The 20,794-nt window shown below is 36.4% G+C and overlaps 1 long non-coding RNA gene across 1 annotated transcript; it reads left to right on the forward strand.

Annotated features, from left to right (window-relative positions):
- Positions 1-121: 121 nt before the first annotated feature.
- On the forward strand, positions 122-625 carry LOC127098381 (uncharacterized). The gene is made up of 3 exons (XR_007793347.1): positions 122-244; positions 323-413; positions 515-625. It is a non-coding gene; the product is annotated as an uncharacterized LOC127098381 (long non-coding RNA).
- Positions 626-20,794: the final 20,169 nt, after the last annotated feature.

Consider the following 20,794-nt stretch of genomic DNA (forward strand, 5'->3'; position numbering starts at 1 on the left):
GTCATGACCATTTACTGAAATGGAAAGAGGTCATTAAGGAGAATATGACCTGCATTATAAACAATGGCAGTGTATATAACAATGATTTTCAGTGGAAGGTATGTGATCATTCAAAAAAAAATTGTGTTTCTTGGTGGTACCACAATGAAGGCAATCGAACTTCAAAATATTCCACCTAAATGATATTTCTTTAAAGATTTTGGTGAGATACTTCAAGGCAAATGCAAAACCGATAGACTGGAAGGTAATTTAAATTCTATTATAACTTATATAACTTATATATTTGCAAACACATTCAATAATGAACCTTACTTTAATGTAGATATTATTGGTGCTGTTAGTGAGATAAACCATATCCAATCCAACACTCCGGGGAAGAAAATTGTTGTTTCTGTTGTGCTGAAAGATTTGAAGTAATGCGCATTGTTTTCATAACTTATGTGTTTGATAAATTTATATATTTTGCATCACTGAATCCCATCATATAATATTGTTTATTTATATTGCAAAATAGGGGTAATTGCATAAATTGCAATTTATGGGAAATCTATGGATCAAAATTTTTGGCTTACTACAATGATCCTAAAAACAATGGAGCTATTGTAATTCTGCTCACTCATGCAATGGTAAAAGATGGTCAAGGTATTACACTATCAGACTTTATAAATACATAGCTGATTTGTATTTTTCATTATACGTTCAATAATTTTTATATTAATTATACAATTTACAGTGTCAAATGCATGGAGTGGTTCCAAATTGTTGATAAATGAAGACATCCATGAAATTCAAGATTTTATGTCTAAGTATGGATTTTATTTATTTATTTATATTCAGATTATTATACATAATTTTTAATTTCAAAAACAATCTTATTTCTATAGGTTGCCTACTAATGAACAAAAGGAGAAGCCTACTCAATCTGCAAAATCTCTTTCTAATTGGTCTGGTGGTTCTCAGTATTCGCCAGTAGAAAGGTTTGTTCATAATGCGAAATGTATGTCCTTAAGTCAGTTCTGCAAAATCAAACATGTAAGTTGAATACTATAGAGCCGAATTTATCTTTACTATTACAATTATATTGTTTGCTTTTTGAAATTAATATCATTTTTGATTTGCTTTTAGGAAACTTTATGTGTTACTGTAGCAACCACATTGAAATTTGTTGTCTCAAAGTATGAATGATTTTATTATGGCTGCACAAGGTGTTCTTCGAAGGCACCTAATCCTGAAAAAGCTTATGAATGTTCATGTGGGCAAAAAGTCGAACAGCCTATACCAAGGTAAATATATCAAAATACATTAAAAGAGAATTTTTCATTGGGTAAGGTGATGTATGATATGAGTAATTTCCAATGGGTGAATTATTTTATGGATTTGGGATAAAAAGAGAATTTTGAAATCTTGAATTATGGTGTGGATTTGGAATAAGAGGTGGATTTCCAAAATATAGGGTGTTTTGTTGATTTGGGATACAAAGAGGACTTCCATCATTTTGCATAAAATTGGAGCATGTGTTATGTTGATTGAGGTTCATTTTCAAATGAAATGTGTACACAAAAAAAATTAAATTAAATAAAATAAATTGGTCAAATTTAGACTATATGTGAGTGAAAAATGTGATAAAATAAATTACTTATTTATACTACTAAAAAATATTACCGTTATTTTATTGTTGTTGCAATCTTATCATTCCAAAATGAAATCAATATCCTGAAATCAAATTAGTTATTATTGTAGTTTTTTAAGGTTGCGGGCAGGTTTTGAATCATCACTTCCTAAAAGGTTGCGGGCAGGTTTTGTATAAACCCAGTTTTTTAAGGACCAAAGAATTTAACGAAGTTAAATCATTTTTGTTGCTGGACTTATTTCTCACAATTTTAACTAAAATTGTGAACCTTTTGTTTCAATATCTTTTGTTGCATTAAACCTTACTGTATCAATTGCAATTAATTTCAACATTTGGTAGTATTCATTACTATATTTTAAAACAAATGAGGTTCTGATATTTCTTTTACATGGTTTATGTATTTTGGTTAAATAATCATTTATTATGAAGGTTAATATTTGCGCTTTTATACCTCAAATTAGTAACAGATTGGAAAATTTCATCCATTACTAAATAAATATATTTTTATTTCTTATGTCCAAAATCTCAATGATAAATGGAATGTTTATTCATAACATTAACAATGGAATGTTTATTATATATCAATATATCAATAAATTGTAAAAATATTTTTGTATTATATTTTTTGATTATTTCCTTAATATAGTATTAAAAAAAATTAAGCAAATTATATTACTATAAATTAATAATGTTTTACTTTATTATGTCCCAAACTGGAAAAAATTATTTGTGTAAATTTTTTGAACCTATTTATTGATCATTTAACATCCATTACATTAAAAAAACTCTTATGCAATAAATTTGTGTAGGTTGATCCAACCATATATATATATATATATATATATATATATATATATATATATATAATATATATAAACAAAAAAATATATTATATTTTAATTTTTTTAAAATAAATTATTGCACTTGCGCGACCCGTGCGAACGCACGGGTCCTTTACCAGTGAAGAATATAGGAGATGTTTAACCATTTAATTGTAGTTGATAACACATCTATAAAAAATCACATTCAAATAAAATATGATTAATATATTTTCTGATACTACATCCCCTGATCAGACCAACGAATTATTGTCTAGAATATCATGTCAAGTTAAGTTGTCTTTTGTAGAATACATATTATTAAAAAGTTTCTAAGAAAATAGAGACACTTGCATAGGAATATGATTATTTTAAATATTTAAACACCAATTGATTGGATTGGAGCATGAGTGATAATAATTTACATACTCCTCCTGTAACCTTTTTTGGATCAAAACTTCATGTCTATTTATCTGAAATAATTAGCCTAAAAAAATATTGTCTAACAAAACATAAGACTCCTCAACTTTCTCGTCCTCCCTTAAGCAATTCATTCTATAACACTTAGCAAATTTTTCCACCACTCTTATGCCTTCCTCTCTCCACTCAAAGATTCTACCATCCCTCATCCCATATTTTGCATTTTAAAATTAAAACACAACCCCTTTTTATATACTAGCATCTTCCGCCATTTTACCTAACAATCACAATTAACCTAACAATCACAATTAAGTTCTCTTATCTTTTGTTATGCACATTGTAATGTTGAGATTGACAACCGGTGTTCCGGATAAGTTCTAACAATTTTTGAAGATAAATCAGATTCTAATAGAAGATCACTCTGGTACTTCAAAAATGTTAATCAGGAAAGTGTTCTTTCATTCTGATTTTATCTTTTTAGGATTATACATTTCGGGGGGAGCTTTGTACTTCTGTAAGATGTATCCTTCTATGATGACCCTGTATAAAACTGTTCATGAAAATATATGTTTTTGTCATCATCAAAAATGGGAAGATTGTTAGAACAAGATTTGATTCTGCATTTATACCTTGAGTTTTGATGATAACAAACTTGTATTTGTGTGAGAACAATTTTGGTACCCTAATGCTTTATTATTGTGTAGATTTAACATTCAGTTCTTATTCTACGTATATGACGTGCAACATCATCAGTTTCTGAACAATTGTGTTCCAAATTCTACTTTTGTGCTAATCATGAGAAGTTCTGAGAGATATTAAGTTGCTGCTGCAATTTTCTTTCTGCTTATGTGCTGATTCACTCCTGAAAGTTTCTGAAGAGACACTAGGTTGCTTCTGTAACATTCTCTTCACTTCTGCTTCTGGACGTGACTCTGATTATCAATCTTCTGAAGAATGGCAAGTTTCTGAAATTTTATTACTTAGCTAAATATTTTGAAGATCTCAAGCCAGACGTTGAGGTTATCAAGGTTCTGACTATAGATTCTGAAGTCTCTGAAGATTCTGAAGATACTGAAGATCCCAAGTCAGACTACTGACGGTGTCATCTGACCGAAGATTCTGAATTTTATGAATCCAACTTTATATTTCTTCATTTCATGCTTCATCAACTTTCATTAGAAGCCAATGAAGTTGAAGATAAGATCATATGGGTACGTGATCAAATAATACATAATACAAATCAAATATTCTTTCCACTACCTGATATCATGGGTAAGGACAGTATTATACATCACACTTGTCACTGAATTTATGGGCGAAAGAAAGTATGTAGTATCACTCATTCACCATCCAACAGTGAATAGCCACTCTATTTGGTTTCCCCATTTCTCCCTCCAACGGTCTTCTTTTTATGCTATATAAGTAGGACTTGGAGACTTGAAGAAAAAGAATTCTACTGAAGCGCTACAACTTTTGACAAGCATATTTTTCTTTGTGAAAAGTTGTCAATTTTTGTACACAGATTTTTCTTTAAGTGTTTGTATTTCATTTGTGTAAAGTCTGCTTGTGTAGAAGCATCTTGTAAACACACAAAATTTTATTCAGACTGTTTGTTTGGTTTTCCTTAAGGAGACTAGGGTATAGTCGGATCCTTGAGAAGACAAAGAATGGTATTCTTTGTGATTATTGTAATCAATTGATTATAGTGGATTAAGTTCTTGTGTATAAGGCAAAATCACTTTGGCGGGTGGACTGGAGTAACTTTGAGTTTCAAGCGAATCAAGATAAAAATAATTGTGTTTTTATCTCTTTGTTGATTAACATTTGAGTGGTGTTATTGAATTGAGTAAAAGCTTTTGTTTTTAAAATCCAATTTAAACCTCCATTTCTTGTGTTTTTCACATCTTTAGAGAAGAGTAGGTTGGTGGTGATATTTAGTTATTCTGGCCAACTCTGCCACCTCTGACGCGGCGGAGCAAGAATTCAGGTGGAGGCGCTCTTGAGAGAGAGAGATGACATGAAACATGGTGTGTATAAGAAATCATTCTTGTTGCTGAATTTTTTCACTCCCCTTGCCAATTTCGGATTGGACTTAGGGCCATAAGTTCTTGGTGTTTTGCATCCATACACCCCTATTTTGCTTAGGATATCTCTGTTGAACCCAACAATAATACCTTATGTTTGGGCCTTATCTATTAGGCCCAAAGCCTCTGTTTCCATGCTGCACACCCCATGGTTTATACACCCATATGGAATTAGTTGTTATTCCGTTAATTCTTGTTTTTTAAATTCTTTTGTCACCTTTTTCTACCGTTTTTAGCTCATGTCTATACATATTTTGATTCATTTAAATTTATAGAAAATGCATGAATTTAGCCACTCATATTATTCAAATAAGATACAATATAAAATTTAGCCATTATAAAAGTAAGGGAATCCCGTTGATCTTTAATCGCATCCGCTCTTAAAGGACCTCCGTTCTTCGCCGCTCTTGATCACTTCAATCTTTATCGTATCAAATTTGCCTCTCTGTAAAAAGTCCCTTTCTCCGTATTCCAAAAATCCCCTAAATAGTTCCTGATCAAATATTTGATGTAGCAAAAGTAAAAAATGCCCTTCGGGATCAGTCATGCCAAAATACAGCAAAAACTGGAAAATGAGATGTCCAAGCCAACACTGGCCGTGTCAGGAAACACGACCGGTCGTGTTGGCTGTCTGGTTGCAAGGGTCCAACACCCCCCTCCCAGGGTGCCTGACCTGGACCGTGTACTTTTGGCCTTGGCTCCTTTTCTCCTGACACAGGTCGTGTTGGGCAACACGGGTGGCTGTGTCAGGGCTACTGTATCGTCAAATTTCTTCTTCCGACGAGCCTGGAACGTCCGATTCCCTTGGCGAGTCCTTCAATATTCTTGCTTACACTTGAAACCAGTAAAACTACCACAAGGAGACATAAAATGGAGTATAATGATGCAAACCAAAGATAATCAACAAATTGAAATAAAAATGCAATCATCTAATTTACTAAACAAAATAACAAAACAAGTAGAATAATATGTTACCGATTTCGTGAAATTATGTCGAATGAGTGTTAGAAAACAAGTAGAATTGGAGACCGATCACAACCCCAAACTTATCCCATTGCTTGTCCTCAAGTGATGCTCGAGACATCAGGACAATCACCCCCAAATTTTGCATCCACAATGCTACTATGATCTTTCGCGATCCCTGTTCACTTTTCATTCATTGTTTTACTCTTTCCCAACTTCCGACTTCCGCTACACTTTCACATTGACGTACCTTCTGACCTGTAGCTTTTCCTCAATCTCACCAAATCTCTCGGGGTCAAAGTGTTTTCAATCAAAAACAGAGCATGCAAAGTCAAGTCTTAGGTTTGAATAACAGATACCTTCATAACAAAAACACACAACACACACTATTCGAGAGTTTTTTAGGTTGTAATGGGGCTAAGGTGCAAGGTGGGGAAACTAACAAAATAAAAAGGGAAAAACTTAGAGGTTCAGGCTCAGAGTCCGTGTTGCTATCCTCGTAACTGTGTTCAATCTTTTAATCAAGAGGTTTTTCTTTTGGGCACCGTTCTTGTTATGATTCATTGGCTCTTATTTTTCTCTTCTTTTTTATGGCTCTTTTGAGCACGCTTTGTTTTTGCCAACCTCAATACTTCTAGATAAGTGCTTCATGATACTTCTCATACTTTTTTCATTTCTCTTTTTTTTCCTTTTGAAGTTTTATACTTTTCTATTTTTTCTGCACTTATCTAATCTTCATTGGTGTCCCTAAAAAATGAAGAAACCCCAAACTTAGGATTTTCCACAGATCTGGGGTCAACAACACTTATCCAAGCAAGGTACGGTTGTGTTTGGGCTTACGGTTATTTACAGTGGTTAAACAACAAACAAAAGGAAATATGGCTCGAATTGGGTGAACGAAGGATAATAATGGTTGGTTGGCTGGAAAGGCTCAGGGTTAAAACAAAAAAATTGCCTCAGTGTGTACATGTGCGATATGAAATTCCAACATCTATTACGCAAACTCAAAGAGACAAAGACATACCTGAAAAGATCTCATGATGATAGGTGTTTGGCCTTTTTGTAGTTCTCACCATGTTTGGTATAACTTGCAGGTTTCCAAGATACCTCTCAGTGTGATGTAGCTTCGTCTTTGCTTCGGTTACAAAGTATTCCTGTGTAGTCCAGTGACAGAGAATCACATCCGATTATTCAGATCAACAACATCAACTTTTGGGGGTTTCTAGAAGAGCAAGTAGAGGAGGGTGTCTTTCATTCAATCGCTCCAAGCCTCATCATTCATCCGACACGAATGTCCTCTGTCTGTAACACACAAAATACCACACAACTAATTACTTAAACAAAAATAATAAAATGTTGAAAATATTAAGAACAAATAATAACCCCTCATACACTTGAACCAAACATTATCCGCAATGTTTAATCCAAGATAGAGGGGGACTCACACTGCCTCACTATGGTGGAGGAAATTGCAACATCAGTCGTTGCATCATCACATGCATCTCATCCATAAGAGTCCCTTGATGGGCTTGCTCTATGCCTTGGCGTGTTTGCTCTACTCGGAGATCGTCGATCTTCATCTGCATCCACGACCATCGGTCCGGTGTCACATATGACGACCCGACACCTGTATGTGTGGTGTCCTTTAGAGGAGCGACAAACTGCTCTTGTTCCTGCACCTCTTCCTCTTGTTGGTCACCTGCAACAAATGGGTCAGCATTGTGCTCGTCCATATCATCTTAGACAGCACTCTCATATAGCCAATTGGCAGTGTTGGCAATGCTAATTCTTGCAGGGTCACGAAGAGCCATGATAAATTGACCAAAATTCATTAAAGCATAATAATTAGAAATTTGTGATATCATACCTTGTTGAACAAATGCGTTCATGTCCAGTTTATGCTTACCTGCCACTGGCGTCTCATTTAGTGCAGTGGAGTCATAACCGAAATGGTGGGCAATCTGTGTGATTATGCCCCCGATGGAAATTCCCCCTAGAGCCACTCTCCCCACTCTACCCAGGTAGGCTGCTGCAAATGTTGCAACACTCACAGCAACTCAGTTTGCCATGGCAAACAGAAAGAAAAACTCCATTTGGGTAGCCACACCTGTACTATCACCCCTATCGAAAAGCGTGAAAGTCAGTACCTTCTGAGCATACCTAAAATAAGGGTTTCGAATGCCAGATGCTTTCGCCTTTTTAGCCACATAATCTGATCGTCTCGTGATGGCCAACCAGAAAGTCTTAGCATCAAAACTATCTAGTACGGCTCCGAGGCCATACAGGGGTAGGCGGAGAATCTCACCCAGTTGCTCCACTATCAACTCGTGGTTGACATTATATAACATGAAATTCATCGTCCCTCCATAGTACATCTTGTACCCGTCCATCCTTTTTTCAACTTGAACTCAATGGTGCTCAAAAATTCTAAAGTGATGCGCTCATATGTACATAATGCACAAATTTAAACATGCCTAGGACATGAAACATCCTCTATAATTCCTCTGGCAGACCCAATTGAAATAAAGTGTCAGAGCATAAGTACCTCGTTGGTGTTATCTTACGCTTGACGTGAGATGAGTATCGTCGTTCGTGCTCCGGGTTGTCGAAAATTATGTAGTGCGAATTCGAATGATGGATTATCCATTTCGGACGCCTTGATGATTCAGCCTCTGCTTGCTTCCCCTTAGAAATTCGCTTTGGCGACATGATTGGTTCTTGCAACAAAATTTATGAACAAAAATAAAATATTGAATACGGAAAAAAAAATCATCGTGGCCTGGTAGAGGACGGAGAGTAAAGCAACTTGAAGGGTGTCGGCGATTTGGATGGAGTGTGACGGTAAAGGGGTGAGTTTTTGTTGGTGAGGTTATGGAGAAAATTTGAAAAAGAATGGAGGAAGAAGAAAGGTTTGGTGAAAATGGGAGAGTGAAAGTGTGAAAATCATATTTAAGGGATTAAATGGGATTAAAAATGGTTTTGAGTGGTGGAAAATTCGGGTGGGATCCATACAATCCGTTTTTTTGAAATTTAAAATTTTTGGCCATGCTGCCTGACACAGGCTTTGTCCCATGACACGGGCTGCCGTGTCAGGACACTGGTTTTTCCCTCCACTTACAGTAGAGCTGACACGGGCCGTGTCAGCCTACTCGAAAACTCCATCCTCCTTAGTGCCTTGCCTGACATGGGCTGTGTCAGGTGACACGGGCACCCGTGTCAGGGCCCTGTTTTCCTCCAAAAATTTGACTTTTTTCTCTATTTTCCCTTGCTCTTTTAGCCAACTGTCTTCTATAAGTTTGGCTCAAACCTTTTCTTCTGTACTGTGCGATTTACCTGTGAACCTTAAAACAAAATTTTGAAACACACCAAACAATTGAAATTATTAGAATTAAACCGCGTGGATTGCCTCCCACGAAGCGTTGCGTTTAACGTCGCATGGCTCAACGGTCTTCTCTCTTATCCTCTGAGACGAACATTTTCAATCAGACCACTTTCCTGCCCTTTGTAGTAATGTTTCAACCTTTGTCCATTCACCTTAAATGTATCCCCATTACTAGGATTTTTAAGTTTTATTGCTCCATGGGGAAACACTCTATGAACCAAAAACGGACCCGGCCACCTGGATTTCAACTTTCCCGGAAAGAGTTTTAGCCTGGAATTGAACAAGAGCACCAGTTGTCCCTCGACAAACTCCTTTCTCTGTAGCTTCTGATCTTGCCATTTTTTGTCTTCTCTTTATAGAGTTTGGCATTCTCATAGGCTTGATTCCTAAACTCTTCTAGCTCGTGGAGCTGAAGAATTCAGGATTCACCAGCTTTGGCAAGATCATAATTTAAGTATTTGGATGCCCAAAACGCTTTGCGCTCCAACTCTAGTGGCAAGTAACAAGCTTTATCGTAAACTAACTGATAAGGAGACATACCTATGGGCGTTTTGAATGTCGTTATGTATGCCCATAATGCATCTTCTAACTTCACTGCCCAGTCTTTTCGAGATGCGCGTACAGTCTTTTCCAGTATTTGTTTTATCTGCTTGTTGGACACTTCAACCTAGCCACTCGTTTGCGGGTGATATGGAGTGGCGATCTTGTGTTTAATATTATATTTCTTCAGCAGATTCTCCATCAGTTTGTTTAAAAAAATGAGTACCTTTATCACTGATAAGTGCTCTCGGCACTCCAAATCTTGAAAAAATATTATTCTTCACAAAGGTCACAACTACTTTAGAATCATAGATGGGCAATGCCACCGCTTCCACCTACTTTGATACGTAGTCCATTGCTACCAAGATGTAATTCTTTATAAATGAGGGTGGAAACGGCCCCATGAAGTCTATTCCTCATTGTAGCGGTAAATTCATGACCATCAAGCTATAGATAAGCTAGACGTCAATAAAACCAGAGTCGTCACCACGCTTTTATTGTTTCCAAGGGAAAAGGGAAAAGTACGAACAAAACCCAAAAATAAGAAGTTTTCAAATCAAAACTAATAAAATACCAGAGATTATAGGTAAGGGGGTTGGTTAAACAGAGGGAAGGTGTTAGCACCCAAAGTGTCCTAGGTACTCCTAGGGAGCCCTTTCTTGTGTACATATGTGTTTTTGTATAAAATGATGTTTGCAATAAATAGAATGTGGGTATGAAAAAAGAATTAATTAATTGTATTTTTGTGTTTGACAAGACCTTCGGACTTATGCCTACGTACCAACATAAAAATGAGGGATCAAAACCTTGTAGTTTGTGGTATCGATTTCAAAGTTAGTGTATTACTTTTAACAAAATTTTAAGTTTAAAAGGCACAAGGGCCTAAAAAAGGTTTGAATGGGTGTTAGTTCTTTTTGGATTTTGAAATTTTAAGTCAAGTATAGTTAAATTTATTCACAAGTTTGATTAAGAAAAGGGATTTGAAAATGCAATGGCATAAGGTCAAAGTTTCTAATTTGCAATATGGTCAAAGTTTAGAAAACAGATACAATCAAAGAAGATTTTTTAAAAGGAGGGAGAGATTTTTGAAATTAAAGAAGTGGGGAGGAGATGAAGAGACTAAACCTAAGCATAAATTTAAAAGTTGTGAGTTGAAAAGATTTGACCAAATTTCCCTTGGACTTTAGAATCAAGCAACAATCAATACACAAATAGCAAGTTGAAGAGCAAGACATCAAATAAAGATAACCACATCCAAGCTTAGCAACCCCATGATCTTCTTCATAATTTCCCATGTGTCAGATAACTTCAAAGATGACATAAGTCACAGGTTCAAAATAACATCTTCATAATGATCATGTTGTAGATGAACTCAAATGGATCTTCAAAGTTGTATCAGATGAATGCTCACTTCATAAGCACTTGGTTTCATGAAAGTTGGCATTTGCCAAGTCCTTTGCATAAGGAGTGTTGACTAAATTCTAAGTCCCATAGTTTGAGATCAAACCAATAGTCCACACAAGATGTTTTTTAAGGTTTTTGTTCTTATTATGTACATTAAGATCAAAAGACCACACAATCAAACAAGTATATACAAACGTAATATGTTACAAAATATGGTCCAAGTGGACAAAGTGAAAATGACATAAAAGTAAACAACTTCAATGGTATGAATAATGGCAAATGAATTAGGCTTAAAAATTAAAGTGCATTAAAAATAAATGACTTGAAATTAAATGTTAGTTGTTAGTGAATTAGAGGTTAGTTCTGCTTTTGCTTTGCTTTTGTATAAGTCATTCTTTGGAGAGCACTCAACCCACTTATCATAAGCATGGATCCTTGAACCAAGGCATCTTCCAAAGGAAGGAAAAAAGGCCAAGTTTCCACACAATACCATGAAAGAGGGGAGACTTACAATCTCACTAACTAGAATGTTATGCCTTTTGTGTCAAAATTTAGCGATATGTTAAGCAATCGTAATTGGACTTATGTAGAAGTCACAACTATTTGAGGTCGGGCAATAGAATTTTGGTGTTAATGCATGTTAGAGACATAGTATAATGGAATATGCTCATAAAACATACCACACACAAAAAGAATATGCAAAGTGGGGGACCTGATCTCATCCATACTTATGTTGATTTTGCAATCAACTAGCCTTATGATATAGAGATATCATAGGTTCATGACATGAATGGATAAAGAAGGGGAATGAGATGAAAAGGGAGAGGGAATGGATCAAACACAAATTGGTCAAATGAGGACTTTTACCAAATTAAGATCATTCATTCATTTTGGGAGATGGAATGTACATTCCATCAATCCCCTAAACCAATGATCTTAAGCTAGCAAAGTCAAATCAACTTTGACCAAAGCCCAACAACACAAGTCAAACTCACAAAGTCAATTAAAATGGCTCTACACAATTAATTTGGTATTTAAACAATTAAAAAAAATATATGCATTAAATTAAATTATGGTTGGTCAATTTCCTAAAACCTCATCAAAACACCAAAGAAATGGCCATGAGATTTATCATATAGGTCAAATAAGGTCAAAGGACCTTGGGGAAAAAAATTCAGAATTTTTGGAAACTTAAAAGTATTTTTAAACAATTAAAAATATTCACAAAATCAATTAAATCATGAAAAACATTAATAATGATCCAAAAAATGATTTTAATTCAGAAAATGAAAGAGGATTTTATTTAAAAAAAATTGGTGAAACTCTCATATTTTTTCGATCAATATTAAATTTAACATGAATTAATGAAAATAAAAGAAATAAAATGAAAATTCAATTAATCAGAAAAACGTGGACCACTTGATCTCCCTCATTAATTGAGGTGATAGATCAAGTGGTCTGAAACGCGCGTTCCACCAAACACACGAGTCAACGCGCTACACCAATGGTAATCACAAAGAGCGCTCAGGATTAAAACAAATTGAAATGATCAAATGGCTCAGAACATGTCCAACACATCGCCGGAGCAAACCACCGGTCATCTTCTCCAACGACCTTGGCCGGACTGGTTCTCTCATCACCATCACAAAAATGAAAAAGAAGGACATGATCTTAAAGAGAAAATGACACTGATCACGAATCTGACCTTAATTCAAACTAACTCCAAGTATATTGAGAGATACATGGAGTTGAATTTTAAGGTGCATGAACTGAGTTGCTTTGATTTGACCTCAAAGCAACTCAATATTCTTGCTTACATTGGTAGGACTTCAGACAACCAAGGATCCAAGAGAATTGATGATAATTGAGAGAGAATTAAAGAGAAGAAAAATCTGGAAAAATACCTTCAATGTTGTGCAGAACTTGATCTCTTTTGCTTTAATTCATTTTGATCTTGCTCAAGAAGCTTACAGAAGTGGATTAGGATTGGTACAAGGCTTTGGATCCTGGAGTTTTTGAATCTCCAAACAGTGAGATTCAAACTCAATTTTCAAGTGAAATTTCTCAGGTTTTCCTTTCAATTGTGAGGGTTTCAAATGTGGGAGGCAAAGTTGGTGCGCAAGGGTCCTCCATTCTGATGCAATGGACCTCTATTTATAGCAAATGCAAGTGATATTTCCACCTTTCAAAATACTTCTAAATTTGGCAAAGTGATGTGCCTGCTTACATGGGCGTGTACAGGCCCATGAAGCAACTCAATTAAGTCCAAATGCAAGTGAGATTGAGTCTGAATGTGGATTGTGATGCAATGCAAAAGTGTATTGATGTTTGAAGATTGATCCTTGCCAATTGATGCATCCCTGTTTAGACCATGCGCAAACCCCTCAAACCTTGTCCAAAATGAATGAACTTGGACTCTTTGGAAAGGTTAGATCAAGAGGAACAACTCTTATGTTGAACACTTTTCTGTTTGGAGCATGTATCATGATGAATTTAGAGGTGTAAGTTTGGAAATTTCAACATGTTAAGAATTTTTCTAAGTGTCAAGCCATATGTTCAATTATTCCACCTTAGCTAACTTATTATGTGAGCTTCAAATGAGAAAAGTGTATTCATAAAAGTTGTAGATCTTTCAAAAACATAAAAAATGGTCACACATTTTGCCTCATTCGGATTTGGTATGAATGAGTTATGCATTTTTGAAGTTGAGGAAAATCACTTGTTCAATGGTATTGGTCCAAAATGACCTATAATGTATCCTCATATCACATGCTCATAAAAGTTGAATTAGCTCTTCCTCCAAACATAAAAGTTTAACTAGACACCTTGAATTGGATTGTGCAGCTTGGAAATCTTTCATCTTATAAAAATTGAGCAAGTTATGGCCTTGTGAAGTTGACTTTCAAATTATGGTTTAGACAAAATGACCTATAATCTTTCAACATGAAAAATGACTTTCTAAGCAAAAATAGCTCTAGACCTCAACATGAAAGTTGTTTAGAATGTCATTTAGACTAACTATTCTCTTGGAATCATTTTCATATGATGAAAATTGTAGGAGATAGGGTCTAGGGAACCCCAATTTTGACCAGTTGACTTCCTCTGGTCAACCACCATCAACCAAATTGCTAGCTTGAAATTCTATTGACTCTTGGGACTATTGGGAGATCATATATGCATAGGATTAAGAAATTTGAGATTCCCCTTGAATCATTTGATCAATTGGTGAAGAAGCTTGTTGAAGAAGTTACACAAGATACCTAGATGAACTAGGGTTTCCAAGGCAAACCAATTCCAAACTCTCAAACAAATCCTGATTAAAATAACATGTAAAGATCATGGGGACTCATATATGATGCCTAGATCCATATGGAGCATTCCTTGGTTGAGCTCTTAGCAATGAGGGTCTTAAACCCTAGATGTGAACTTGATGGATCAAAGGTGATCATGTGCCTTACCTACAAAAGAAGTAGACAAATGCAAAGACATATTTTTGGTATTTTAGTTAGTAAATGATAAAATAACAAGTATGATACAATCACATGGTACTTGGTGATCTCTCCCAAAACAAACCCAATGAGTAAGGGGTAAGGAGGATGCCAAGGTATGATCCCAATGCCAATGCATATGATGAGATAGCGTGAGGGATATTAGGGTCAAAATTAGGGTCATACAGCTGCCCCTATTTAAGGACATTTCTAATTGAGGAGGAGAAGGTTAAAATCTTCGTATCGACTCAGTAGAATGGGCTTAAATAACAACATATAGAAATAAATTTTGGTCCCTAAGAGACCTCATGATGCATATGATATGAATGTAAAAATAAATCTCTGTGGGGAAATATTGCCACAAAGGAAAAGAAATCAGAGAGACCGGAAGTCTGTAGGAGTGTAATGCATCCCGTAAGGAAAAATTCACTGGAGAGACAGAGACTCTGAGGGGATAAAGAGTTATGCGTAGGCCAGGCTACGACTTAAAGACTGCTGGGGGACTAGAGGAATTCCATGAAAATGGAAAGGCTCAGCCGAGAAACAAAAAGAACGTCTGCAGGGGAACAGGTACATCAGAATAAAACTGAAATACTTGAACCATGCAGGAAAAATGATTTCACTAAGGAAATACGCACTCAACTCAACTCAACTGGGGAAGGGATAAACTTCAACACAGGAGGAGCAGAAATCTATTATCCACTACTTGCTACTGGGTAAATAGATAATAAAATCTGACAGAGAGGGCATCTGTTACCGGTTAGGATAAACATATCAAGGATGATTCACTGAGGGCCGCCAGTAGGTGAATTCATTACCGACTACTGGGTAAGAATAGACTTGCTGGGGGAAAGCTAAAAATAGGATTTACAATTATCGGTTACTGAGCATAAGACCAAAGGGAGAGAAAATCTGTCATTGGTTAAAGTGAACATATCAAGGATAGACTTTCCTAGGGATGTTAAGGAGGATACTTGTCATCGGTTAGGATGAACATATCAAGGATAAACCCCCTGAACAACAAGAATAGGAATTACATATATCGGATACTGGATAGAATACCATCAAAGAGAATATTTGTCATTGGTTAGGATGAACATATCAAGGATAGACTCCGATGGGAGAAAAGTAGGATTTACAACTGCCGATTACTGGGCAGAAGACCGCAAAGAGGAGACAACCCGTCATCGGTTAGGATGAACATATCAAGGATTAACTCTCTGGGAAATAAAATAGGGATTACAACTACCTTTTTACTGGGAAGAATACCAAAGATGAAAATATTTGTCATCGGTTAGGATGAGCATATCAAGGATAGACTCAAAACAGGGGAAGAAAATATCTGTCGCCGATTAGGATGAACATATCAAGGATATACTTCTTGGGGAAACGTGAAAATGAAACGTTGGGGATAAAAAGGAGTTACTTTTACCGGGTATTGGGCAAGAAGTAACAAATTGCCAACTAAGAAGAATACTACCAATTACTGGATAATAAACTCTTAAGGGACCAAAAGTATCTATCTAGGTAAGATCTAGAAAGAAACAATTAAACAAGACTCAACCCAATGAGGGTATAACTCAAGGGGAGTGGTTCCATCTAGATAATCCACTGGGGAGGAAGCTGAAATAATAATCATCCATGAGGAGATAACTCAATGGGGAGAGGAGAAAGGTTAAAAATCTTTCTGTTTAGGGGGCTGACACTCTACAATTGAAGGAGGACAGACACCCCAAATATGTACAGGGATAAAGTACCACTATAATAGAGAATAAGAATTACAAGAATGTATATGGTGATTATGCTGACAAAACAATCTCAAAGGATACAAAGATGTCGCAGATTTGAATCATCGATACAATTCCCGACCATTCCATAAAACATGGAAACAACTGCTGGAGAAAAGAGAGATCAACATCCCAAAGGCTCAACCCTAGTTGGGGAAGGAGGAGATCTGCTGAGGAAAATATTACCAATTTGTAGGGAATTTTAAGTCAACACCACATCAAATGGGAGACAATCCTGCAGGGGTAAACACAAATAGCTGCTCAGAAACCAGGAGGAAACTCTGACTGGGAGCGAATTTGATTGCGACTAGCGGGGAAACCAAAGTTCTGCTGGAACCATGTGAACTGCTTCAACGAAATGTCCACATTCCGCTGGAGAACGGATATAAACTCGGTTGGGGAATAAACACCAACTCAGTTGGGGACAATGGAGAATTAATCGCCTGGAGAAATCAACAAACACCGGGTGCTGAACAATACTGTCGGGGATGAAAGAGAAATCACGCCTGCTGCTTGGGAAGAACCAAAAATGTTCCACGCTTAGGGCTTTACTGCTTTCGAACCACTGTTGATATTCTTTTTAAATGAAATCGATTGCTTAAAATTAATGCTTTTATATGTTTAAGAAAATATGATTTTGATTAAAATTTAAATTTTCAAAATAATCATAATAAAATTTAAAACTATTTGGCTGAATTAAATAAGAGTAGAAACAATTGCATAAAAGCTCAACTTTATTTAATAGAATGGTAGTCTGTAAATGACAAGACTTCATAGATCTTTACAAAGTTGAAAATGGTAATTTACATGGAAAAGGGTTACATTGAATACAATGATTACTAATCCTTCTACCAACTCCTGATATCCACTGTGCTCCTAACCGCTACTGGGGGCAAAATAATCAAAACCGACCGTTGTGCTTAAGAACGTCTTCAAAACGGGAGATCAGCAGGATGTAGTTACTTACCATAATCTCTAATTCTTGCATAAATTTCCCCAAGGTGGGGTATTCAATTTATCGGGATAATTTTTTCTGTTTTATGTCTCTAATTTTTTCCTGGACCGCCCTTTCGGGTTTTCAATCCACTCAGATGCTCTTTTTTGCCTAAGCCTCCCCTTCGGGTTTTCAAACTAGCGAGCTGTTCTTTTTTTTATGCGAAGTATTTCTTGACTGCATCTGCGTTCACAAGACGAGTGAACTCTTCACCATCCATAGTTGTAAGAATCAAAGCACCGCCTGAAAAGGCTCTCTTAACATTATATGAGCCTTCATAATTAAGAGTCCATTTTCCTCTAGAATTTGGTTTGAAAGATAGAATCTTCTTGAGCACAAGGTCACCTTCTCTAAACACGCAAGGTCTGACCTTCTTATCAAAAGCTTTCTTCATCCTCTGTTGGTACAACTGACCATGGCACATGGCAGTCAATATCTTTTCTTCAATCAAATTCAGTTGGTCACACCTGGTCTGACACCATTCAGCCTCAGCCAACTTGGCTTCCATCAGCACACGCAATGATGGGATCTCAACTTCTACGGGGAGCACAACTTCCATGCCATATACAAGAGAAAAAGGGGTTGCCCCTATTGAAGTGCGGATGGATGTACGATACCCATGCAGAGCGAATGGAAACATCTCATGTCAATCCTTATATGTCACAACCATTTTCTGGATGATCTTCTTGATGTTCTTGTTTGCATATTCAACGACCTCATTCATCTTGGGTCTGTAGAGAGAAGAATTATAATATGCAATCTTAAAGTCCTTGCAAAGAGCTTCCACCATATTGTTGTTCAAGTTCGATCCATTATCAGTAATGATCTTACTTGGCACACCATAACAGTATATAATCTGATTCTTGATAAACCTCACAACAACTTGCTTGGTTACATTCGCATACGACCGCTTCAACCCATTTTGTGAATTAATAAATAGCCATCAAAGTGAAACGATGTTCGTTTGAAGCTTTGGGCTCAATCATGTCAATTCCCCACATGGAGAAGGGCCATGGGGAGGAAATGACATTTAACAGTGTTGGAGGCACATGAATCTTATCTGCATATATTTGACACTTGTGGCACTTCTTCACAAACTTACAACAGTCAGATTCCATTGTCAGCCAATAGTAACCTGCTCGTAACATCTTCTTTGCCATTGCATGTCCATTGGAATGAGGACCAAAGGAACCTTCGTGGACTTCAGTCATCAACAGGTCTGCTTCGTGTCTATCCACGCATCTGAGCAAAACCATATCAAAGTTTCTTTTATATAGCACATCACCATTCAGGTAGAAATTGTCGGCTAATCTTCTCAAAGTCTTCTTATCTTTCAAAGATGCCCCAGATGGGTAAATCTGACTTTGGAGGAAACACTTGATGTCGTAATACCACGGATTTTCGTCTTTGACCTCTTCAATAGCAAACACATGAGTTGGCCTATCAAGACGCATCACAGTCAAATTGGGAACCTCGTTCCAATACTTCACTATAATCATTGAAGCTAACGTTGCAAGAGCATTTGCCATCCGGTTTTCATCTCGATGGATATGATGAAACTCAACCTTTGTAAAGAAAGTTGAAATCCTCCTTTCATAATCTCTATATGGTATCAAACCAGGTTGATTCGTTTCCCATTCACCTTTAATTTGATTCACAACCAAAGCTGAATCTCCATAGACGTCTAAATACTTGATTCTGAGATCAATGGCCTCTTCAAGCCCCATAATGCAAGCTTCATATTCCGCCATATTATTCGTATACTTGAAAGTTAATCTAGCTGTAAACGGAAAATACGTGCCTTGAGGAGTAATAATCATTGTCCCAATGCCATTACCATATTGATTAACAACTCCATCAAATATCATGCCCCAACGGGAACCAGGTTCTAGCCCTTCTTCAAGCAATGGTTCATCGCAATCTTTCATTTTCAAGTATAAGATCTTTTCATCAAGAAAATTATACTGCAATGACTGGTTATCTTCAATCGGTTGGTAAGCCAAATGGTTAGCCAAGACACTACCTTTGATTGCTTTCTGAGATCGGTATTCAATATCATACTCTGATAACAACATCTGCCAACGGGAAATCCTCCCAGTTAAAGCAGGCTTCTCAAATATATACGATATTGGATCCATTTTGGATATCAACCAAATGGTATGATTCAACATATATTTACGCATGCGTTTAGCAGCCCAAGCCAATGCGCAATAAGTTTTCTCAAGCATAGAATACCGAGTCTCACAGTCGGTGAACTTCTTACTGAGGTAGTAAATAGCAAACTCTTTCTTTCCAGTCTCATCTTGCTGACCTAGAACACAACCCATACTCTCTTCAAGCACAGCCAAATACATGATCAATGACCTTCCTTCAAAAGGCGGAGACAGAATCGGAGGCTCAAGCAGATACTCTTTGATACTATCAAAAGCTTTCTGGCAGTCTTCGGTCCAATCACAAGACTGATCTTTCTACAGAAGCTTGAATATAGGTGCACATGTGGCAGTCATGTGTGAAATGAATCTTGAGATATAATTCAAGCAACTGATAAAACCTCTGACTTGCTTCTCAGTTTTGGGAGCAGGCATCTCTTGTATTGCTTTGACCTTGGCAGGGTCAACTTCAATACCCTTCTCGCTGATAATAAAGCCCAACAACTTACCAGAACGAACACGAAAAGTACACTTATTGGGATTCAAACAGAGTTTATACTTCCTCAAACGTTGGAATAACTTCAACAAATGCTCAATATGTTCCTCTTCATTAATAGATTTAGCAATCATATCATCAACATAGACTTCAATCTCGTTATGCATCATATCATGAAAAAGAGTAGTCATTGCTCTCTGGTAAGTTGCACCAGCATTCTTTAAACTGAAAGGCATCACTCTATAACAGAATGTTCCCTAGGGGGTAATGAATGTGGTCTTCTCCATATTTTCGGGTGCCATATTGATCTGATTATATCCGGAAAATCCGTCCATAAATGAAAAGACTTTGAATTTAGGTGTATTGTCTACCAACATATAAATGTGTGGTAGAGGGAAATCATCCTTCGGACTAACTTTGTTCAAATCTCTATAATCAACGCACATACGGACTTTTCCATCCTTCTTCGGAACAGGTACAATATTGGCCATCCATTGCGGATATTCAACGGTAACAAGGAAACCAGCGTCAATCTGCTTTTGCACTTCTTCTTTGATCCTCACTGCCATATCAGGATGAGTTCTTCTCAACTTCTACTTGACCGGCGGGAATTCTATTTCAATGGCAATCTATGCTCC

This window comes from Lathyrus oleraceus, chromosome 6 (genome assembly GCF_024323335.1).
Source record: "Lathyrus oleraceus cultivar Zhongwan6 chromosome 6, CAAS_Psat_ZW6_1.0, whole genome shotgun sequence".
NCBI classification, from domain to species: domain Eukaryota; kingdom Viridiplantae; phylum Streptophyta; class Magnoliopsida; order Fabales; family Fabaceae; genus Lathyrus; species Lathyrus oleraceus.